The sequence below is a fragment of the Helianthus annuus genome, chromosome 8, assembly GCF_002127325.2.
Source record: "Helianthus annuus cultivar XRQ/B chromosome 8, HanXRQr2.0-SUNRISE, whole genome shotgun sequence".
In the NCBI taxonomy this organism is placed as follows: domain Eukaryota; kingdom Viridiplantae; phylum Streptophyta; class Magnoliopsida; order Asterales; family Asteraceae; genus Helianthus; species Helianthus annuus.
In genome coordinates this window covers 51,935,250-51,943,948 of record NC_035440.2, presented here as the reverse complement: position 1 = coordinate 51,943,948, position 8,699 = coordinate 51,935,250, and the positions used below count along the sequence as shown (strand labels likewise).

Below are 8,699 nucleotides of genomic sequence, written 5' to 3'. Positions count from 1 at the left end.
TTTGGATATGCTGATGTGGCGGGGGTAGTTATGGCCGAACCTGTCGTTGTCAGGCAGTTAGAGTTGTGGGCCCTAGGTTAGTTAGGGATGATCTTCTATATTGATCGTGCGTCTTCAGCTGTACAGCCCGTACCAGGACGTTCGATCTTAGTTGGGTGATGTTCGTCCTTGGTGAATGATGTTCGATTCGGTGCTTTGCACATTACCTCATCATAAACAGACCCGTATCCCTTGTTTTACTCCTTAGAAATCGTCGTGCTTGGTAAATTTGGTGCCCGTCTGAAGTCCCTACCCCTGTTAAGACTCTTACTTTTGATTCGGATAAGGATTTAAGTGAGGATGCTGGCTGGGTTATATGAAGAGATTTCTGAACAAGAGTCTCTCCAGTTGAGTTGATGGGTGTTTTGGTGGTTTTGATGGTGGTGGTAGTAGTAGTAGGCGGGGTTGTGTGTGTGGTGGTGTATGATGGTACAGGGAAAAAGAGATGTCAAGGGTATATTTTAAATGGTAGGGGTATTGTGGTAGAGGTATATTTTATTTTTATTTTTTATGGTAAGGGTATTTTGGTCATCGCATTCAAATTAACTGAGAAAATTTAACATAGTCAGTTAGTTTGGACTTAATTTGTTGTAGTTGTTAATAAATTAGACTCAAATGGTTACAAATTGAAAAATCAAGCGCTCAGGTCGTTAAATTTTTTGATTTTATACTTAAGTAGTTAAATCACTAAAAGATAGATATTCAAAAAGTAATTTACTCAAGTATATAACCTAGCTTAAAAGACACTAAGGTAGTGTTTGTTATGCAGGAATGAGAGATGGAATGGAATGAGTGATTACGAGGGAATGAAGAAAATGGTGTTTGGTTGGTCAATGGAATGGAATCAACCATTCCAAAAGACATTCCATTCCTTCAAAATCATTCCTTCCACACCCCATGTTTTTTTCCATTCCATCCCCTATTACACCATTTATCAACAACACCACAACCCACCACCTTCGCCACAACCCACCACCACCAGTCCACCCACCATCGACGCCGTCGCTGCCACCCGCCACCACCTCACCCCGACAGCCACCACCACCGCCGCCACCCACTCGCCATCGTTATCACCCACAGTTGCGACCAACCGCCAACGCAACTCGCTGCCGCCGCCCACCACCATCGTCAACGCCACCACCACCACCACTGCCACCCCCAACCGCCGCCGCCGCCACCAACCGCCACCTCTGCTGCCACCCACCACCAACGGCCACCTTGCCGCCACCACCACTCGTCGTCACCGCCGCACCGCCACTCGCCACCACCACCACCACCACCCCCCATCGCCGCCGCCGACACCCACCAACGCCACCTATAACCACCCACAACACTACCACTGACCACCACCACCACTCACCGCTGATTTTATTACTCCGTTTTTCTTGCCTACCGAACAATACACAATAATAATTCATTCCATTCACACATTCTAACCAAACAAGACATGGAATGGTAATGTTTCATTGCATTCCCTCGTCCATTCCATTACCTCGTCCATTCCATTCCTTCGTTCATTCCATTACCTACCTTTAACTCATTCAATTATGGGACCAAAACGATAGGATTGAGTGCTAACATATTCACTCTCACTGGAACGTGCTTTTCTAATGGGTCACAATACTTACTGTTCACAACTGATTATCACACATTAATATTACTACCCTAACTAACTTTGTTCGTTAGTTATATGGATTGTCATGTACAGGTAATGAAATGAACTGGACCAATTCGACTGAACATCATCAATGATATTGGTATTCATTTTTATTGTTTTTGATTGATATAAAATATATCTCGATATCCTTTTAATCATATCACGACTTTATTATTTAACCTTTCTATTTCGCTTGCTATATCCAGTGTATCGATACCATAATAAACCAAACTCATATCGACCGGATTCCTGCTATTAATGTTATTTCTATCATTGCGTCTACGTTTCCATTTAAAATTTAGAGTTAATTGCCAAAATCGCCCCTGAGGTTTGAGCACATTTGCCATTTTCGTCCAAAATGACACTTTTGTACCATTTTGCCCCCCACGTTTGTAACTTTTTGCCATTTTCATCCAAACAACTAACTTAGTTTATTTTTTCTGTTAAGTTGAATAATATTTGGATGAAAATGGCAACTATAAACCACAGGGACGAAAATGGCAAATGTGCTCAAACTCTTTTTAATTTCTTTTACTTAGTTAATTTTGTCACATATATAATAAAAAAGAATATACATGCAATTAAAAAATAATAGTTTTGTCACATATTTTTTATAAATTTTCATCCAACCACTAACTAAGTTAATTTCATTCTATTAAGGCGAAGGATGTTTTAAATTTTATAAATTAATACATAAATTAATTTCCAATTGTTTATATAAATCAATTTTATAAAAATAAATCTACTTAAACCTCTAATTTTTATAAAACTAAAATGCTTGTGACCTTATAGAAAAATGTCAAATAAACAAATCTATATAACTATATAATACATTTCCAATGGACACAAAGGTAATTTAACACCTTTTTTTTAAGATGGCAGACTAACAGTCTTAAATAAAACCTATATTTTTACATTTTTCTTCCCATTTTATCCTCCTCTTCACCAGAATTCGTTCTCTTTCAACCACAACTCATCACGTTGTTGAACATCAAGCGCCTGCACATTGAATATGGAATCAAAAGGTTATGGTCTTCAATGCTTCACCGGTTCGACTTCTCGGCAATCATTATAGTCAGTTTACACACACAAATACCGTCTGATCACAACCCAACCCTACTGCATATAAATCCCAAAGCAATCAGTCAATTCTCCAAATTAGGGCATTCAAATCTCAGATCTAAAGGTAACAATCACTCTAGGTTTACGGATCACACGATTATACATTTGAATTGTGAGTTACATGATCTGTTTAATTGTTCGATTGATTAATTAGGTTAAAAAACGGTTGAACAAGATGTTGACGAAGATTGAGACGAAGAGTGATCGAGTGAAAGGTTTGAGTTTCGACAGCAAGAGGCTGTGGATCTTGGCGAGTCTTCACAGTGGTGTGATTCAGCTATGGGAGCTATGGGATTACCGGATGGGGACACTCATTGATCGGTTTGATGAACATGATCGTCCTGGTTCGTGGCGTGCCCTCAGTCGCAACCGCTTTTTTGTTTCTGGAGGTTTGTTATGTTATGTTTGGATTGTGTTCAGATGTATGGAATGGTTGTGGATTTTAGGGATTTTTTTTTACAGGTGACTTAAAGTCATGACTTTTTAAATCTAATAAACTTTGTTCTTTGATCTACCACAATCGCTTGAACATGATAACATTGGGGATGAGGTAAATGTCGACAGCGACCAGATTTGCATTTACTACTCTAACCATGGTGGTCCTGTTGTTCTAATTTATTGACTAACTCCTTTAAAACTAAAATAACTATATTATTTTTTTGGTAATTTTGTAACTTTTTTCAGGGATGCCAACAAAACTTTACCTGTATGCAAGCTAAAAGAACGGGTTCTAATGGCATGCGCGTCAAAGAATGTGGGTAAAGATGGTACTTGTGAATGGGTTGTGTTTTATCTCAAACTGGTCAAATAAAAATAAAGATGGTATAGTTTTAGTTTTATAGTTTGATTTTTTTTATTATCAAATTTGGCTGGGTTTATAATCTTTATCGTTTTTGGCCCAGTCCAACCGACCCATGTTCAAAGAATTGTGTAATAGATGAGCATACTGAAGATGAAATATAACTTCTTAATCATGTCTCACACATTATCAAGTCACTAAATAAATCCAAAAGATTTGTACAAACAGCGTAATGGTTCCACCCGTCCGACCCAGGTTCAAAGAATGGTGTAAAAGATGGGGGATATAACTTTATTATTCGTGTCTCATACACTATAAAGTTGTAAAAAATCAAGAACTTTTGCACAAACTATGTTTTGGGTCGAATCGACTCGGCCATGTTCAGAGAATGGTGTGAAAGATGAGCATATTGAGGGTGGAATAGTGGTCCTATGAGAAGTTATAGAAAGGAGGATGTGGGTTTCATGGACATGCAAAGCTTTTAGCTGTATATAGCTTTTGTTTTTGTTATAGATTTACAGGAGCCGGAATGTGACTAGACCATAAGCTTCGAAGAGCATGTGGGTTTCATGGACTTATGTCTTTATTCCCTATAACGGCACGTATGATGACCTGGTCGCTGAAGTTCATAACAAGGTATAATATTTTTTCCTAAGCTTTATATTTGCATAATATATTAAGGGTGTAGGTCTAATTGGATTGTTCATGGGTCACGGGTCAGCTGTGGATAGTTTGGAATGGGTCAAGTGGTCAACAGTAAAGTTGTTATTTAGTCACAGGTTCATTGAATGGTTGTTATGGGATTCCGTTACCACAGCTCATTGAATGAGGTTTTATTTATGGTTTTAGATGGTCAAAGTTTTCTGAAACCAACCCTCGGTTCATGAGCAAACCGAAAAAAGAAAAGAAACCGAAACCAAAACCAAAACCAAAAACCGAAATACGGAATCAAGTCTCACCCCTGCCTGAGCTCATTGCGGAGCCCACGAGCGCCTGGTCAATGTTGTTTGTTAGGACCCATGAGTCTTTAGCTTCGGAGATCATCAAAGGCGAAGGTCATGGCAGCGTGGTTGACTGGTGGACGTTCGGGATATTTCTTTATGAGCTTTTGTTCGGGAAAACTCTGTTCAAGGGGAACGATAACCGGGCCACTTTGTTTAACGTTGTCGGGCAACCGTTGAGATTTCCCGATCGCCTTCGGTTAGTTTTGCGGCGAGGGATTTGATCAGGGGGTTACTTGTGAAAGAGCCGCAGCATCGACTAGCATATAAACGAGGGGCAACCGAGATCAAACAGCACCCGTTTTGTCAGAGCGTGAACTGGGCGCTGATCCGCTGCGCTACTCCGCTGGATGTACCAAAACCGGCGTCGGAAATGGTGGTAGTAGACGTGAAACCTTCCGGTAACTACTTAGAGATTGATTTCTTTTAGTGTTGCCTGTCAATGGATTCTACTGAATTTCAAAGGAACTTGAACCTGTGTTTTTCTTTTTTCTTATGTTTATGGTGGCTTCTAATTGCCTTGTTTCAGTTAATTTATTACTGTTTAACAAAATCCTAATAATGCCAATATTTTTCTTTTTATATTGTGTTATTTTATATTTTTTTAGCTATAATACAACTATATATAGTTATATACTTATGAACCCAAACACTACTTTTACATTTTTATTTATATTTGTTAATTTCAAAAGCATCAATCGTAACACAACATCACATGGTTTTTGATTTGTTACACCATCTCTCATCATCTGTTAGCTTTGTATTTCTCAATGATTATCATAATGGTTGAAAAAAATCACTTAACTCGCCCCTTTTATCCATACAATACCAGTAATTTAATAACAAGCTAAAATATTATGTTTTTATAAGATTGACAGTTATAATCTGGATGAAGGAACCTTTTTAAAGCATAAGTTAAAGAAAATGTCATGTTAGATTTACCACTATAACTACTTTTAAATAGAAAATCACAAAAGTCATATGTTTACTTGATGTTTTAAGTATTTGTGTTTACACCCAAATGTATACCATTGTAAATTGTCGACCCGCTGCAACGTGCGGGCTCCCCACTAGTATTATCATATGTACCAAGTTTGTAATTCATCTTCTACTCTTTTAAATTCGTTCCTAACTAAAAACAAAAGCCAGTGCCCCCATCAAACAACGTACCGTTACCAAACCTTAAAATTACCCACCAAATAGTAAGTATAATGCCATCTAATATTTTGTGATAAACACTTTTCACGAGGAGCTATTTTCTTGTTAAACTCTCAAAAACAGAATCAAAATATTCATGTTACTTAGAGAAAGAAAACAAAGTTCTATTGAACAAAAGACTACATATAATAACCTTGATACAAATAATAAATAAATTTTTAAAAAATCAACTTAAAACTCAAACTTGTTTTTATCCGGCAAATGTAGTAGGATGGCTCGGAAGATGCAAGCATTTTAAATTGGTTCATTATAAAACCCTTTAGACGGGGTTTGGTTGTCTCTTAAACAAATTTTGAACAATATTTATCTCACTTTTTGATGACGGTTTTTTTTACCGTGTCTAAAAAAACGTTGACCGCGTCTGATGTTTCATTCTATAGTAGTGGTAACCATAACATGTAAAATGAGAACTGGTACCGATATGGTGCAGTTTGGTACCAATACCAAAGAAGTATGGTATTGTTGCTCGTTAAAAAGAATATTATAGCTAATTTACAATACAAAAATATTCATAATTGTATTTAGATTTCTTTTGAAATTTAATAAATAAAAGATCCTGTATTAATTTATAAAATTAATAAAAAAATAATTTATAAAATTTAAAACATCTTTCGCCTTAATAGAAAAAAAGTAACTTAGTTAGTGGATGGATGAACATTTATAAAAAAAATGTGACAAAACTATTATTTTTTTCGTATAAAAATTGCATGTATATTCTTTTTTATTATATATGTGACAAAATTAACTAAATAAAAGAAATTAAAAAGAGTTTGAGCACATTTGCCATTTTCGTCCCTGTGGTTTATATTTGCCATTTTCATCCAAATATCCTTTAACTTAACAGAAAAAATAAACTAAGTTAGTGGTTTGGATGAAAATGGCAAAAAGTTACAAACGTGAGGGGCAAAATGGTACAAAAGTGTTATTTTGGACGAAAATGGAAAATGTGCCCAAACCTCAGGGACGATTTTGGCAATTAACTCTAAAATTTATAAATCGGGTCTCCCGCCGCAGAGCGCGGATAGTACAAACTAGTTCTTATTATTTGGCGAGATTTAAATAAATCAATGTGGCCATCTACGTGACAGATCATCCACAAAGGACTACTCTCCTCCACACCCACCAACCTGAGAATTGTTTGATAGTTGGCGTGAACTAGTTGATAAAAGACTAAAAGTTTTTCTACTTTTTAAGGTTTTAAGGCTATGGGGTATGGGGCTTGGGTTGGAGCGTGGTTGGGGGAAAACGCCCAAGCCACCACCCCGGGTGGGCTTGGGTTGGGGCGTGGCCCTTGGGGCTTGGGTTTCAAGCCGGGCGTGGGGCGGTCTTGACATCCTAGCTGGCTGCCTCCCATTCGCTCACCCCACCATGTCATAGCGGCCATTTGAAAGTTTGAATTTTAAATTCAAACCGTTTGGCATACCTCAAACCGCCACCCGGGTCTCCCAACAACCCCTATAAAATGTAACCCCCAACCCATTGGTCCCCCCATCCCACGAACCCGTTACCCCACCGGCTACCCACTTTTCATGAACCCGTTACCCCACTGGTCCCCCCATCTCACGAACCCGCTACCCCACCGAAGAACATGGCATCTTGGACTCACGAGGAAGAATTGGCTCTCGTCACAAGCGTCGTTGACGCTATGAAGAGACGGCAACCGGGCCAAACAAAATATTGGCCGGAAGCATTCGCAACCTACCGATATAACATCGGTAACGACCGCCACAACGTCAACGCGTGCCAACACAAATGGCGCGAGCTACGACCTAACCTCGATCGTTTCAAGGCTTACTACGAAGCCGTTCCGAGCGGCGAGTTAAGCCACGAGGACCGGGTGGCGGTGGCAAAAATAGAGTTTCGAGGCAAGGAGCGAAAGGTGTTCGACAAGATCGCCCTTTTTGAAATTTATCTAACGCTTTAGGTTTGTTATTTTGTAACTTTTAGAAATTATGTAATTTTTAGGATTATGTAATTTTTAAAATTTTAATGAAGTTGTAGGTTTTTTTTTATAAATGTTGTGTGAATTTTATAAATTTTTTGTATTTTTTTAACAATCTGCCACGCCGTGCACCCAACCCACGCCCTGCCATACCCCGCTGACACGTCACTAGGCGGTGGGGAGGCTCCCATTCCACGTGTCAACAAATGCCCCAACCCAACCCAAGCCTCACCATACCCTACGGTCTAATGTTTTGAATATAAAAATTAACGTATCTTAATCAACTTGAAAGAAATTTGTTTATATACGGCATGTTTGGCTAAGCTTTTCAAAACAACTTATTGGCTTATTGACTTATCAAAAAGCAATAAGTTGTTTTTGTGTTTGGCTAAGCCAAAAGTCCTTTTAGAAATGGCTTTTTGCAAAGAAGAAAAAGGAGATTTCAAAAAGTCACAATATTGTGACTTTTTGGCACCTTTTAACTTTTCAAACTACAAATTACCAATATAACCCTTCTTTACTCCTTATATCTAAAAGAATGACCATTTTAGTCATTTTACATCAATTAGCTAATCCAAACACTTTTTTTAAAAACTTTTTTTCAAAAAGTCCTTTTCCCAAAAATTGTTTTCAAAAAGTCCTTTTTAACTATAATAAGCTTAGACAAACATGCCCAATCTGTTAATCCGTGTTTTTCTAACACTACTTCTATATATAGAAATACTATTTACATTCTAGTTTTTTCATCAAAAAGAAACGTTAATACTATATTTTAATAAGCTCCGTTGGCCGACAAAAATATTTAACTTCTTTTAAGTACTATCATCTCTCCTAACTGTTTTTTTCTAATACGTTAAAACTATCATATCTTTCATTCAAGTTGTATATATAAGTATAACCAATCTTCAAGGATTTTAAATT

The 8,699-nt window shown here is 37.6% G+C and overlaps 1 long non-coding RNA gene across 3 annotated transcripts; it reads left to right on the top strand.

The window, feature by feature from the left end:
* The first annotated feature begins 2,513 nt into the window (after positions 1–2,513).
* Positions 2,514–5,312, top strand: LOC110872887. Of its 3 annotated transcripts, XR_004864460.1 has the most exons (4): positions 2,514–2,882; positions 2,973–3,414; positions 3,503–4,253; positions 4,339–5,312. It is a non-coding gene; the product is annotated as an uncharacterized LOC110872887 (long non-coding RNA). The 3 variants fall into 3 exon arrangements; XR_004864461.1 differs by having other exon boundaries at positions 2,973–4,253; positions 4,467–5,312; XR_004864459.1 differs by having other exon boundaries at positions 2,973–4,253.
* Positions 5,313–8,699: the final 3,387 nt, after the last annotated feature.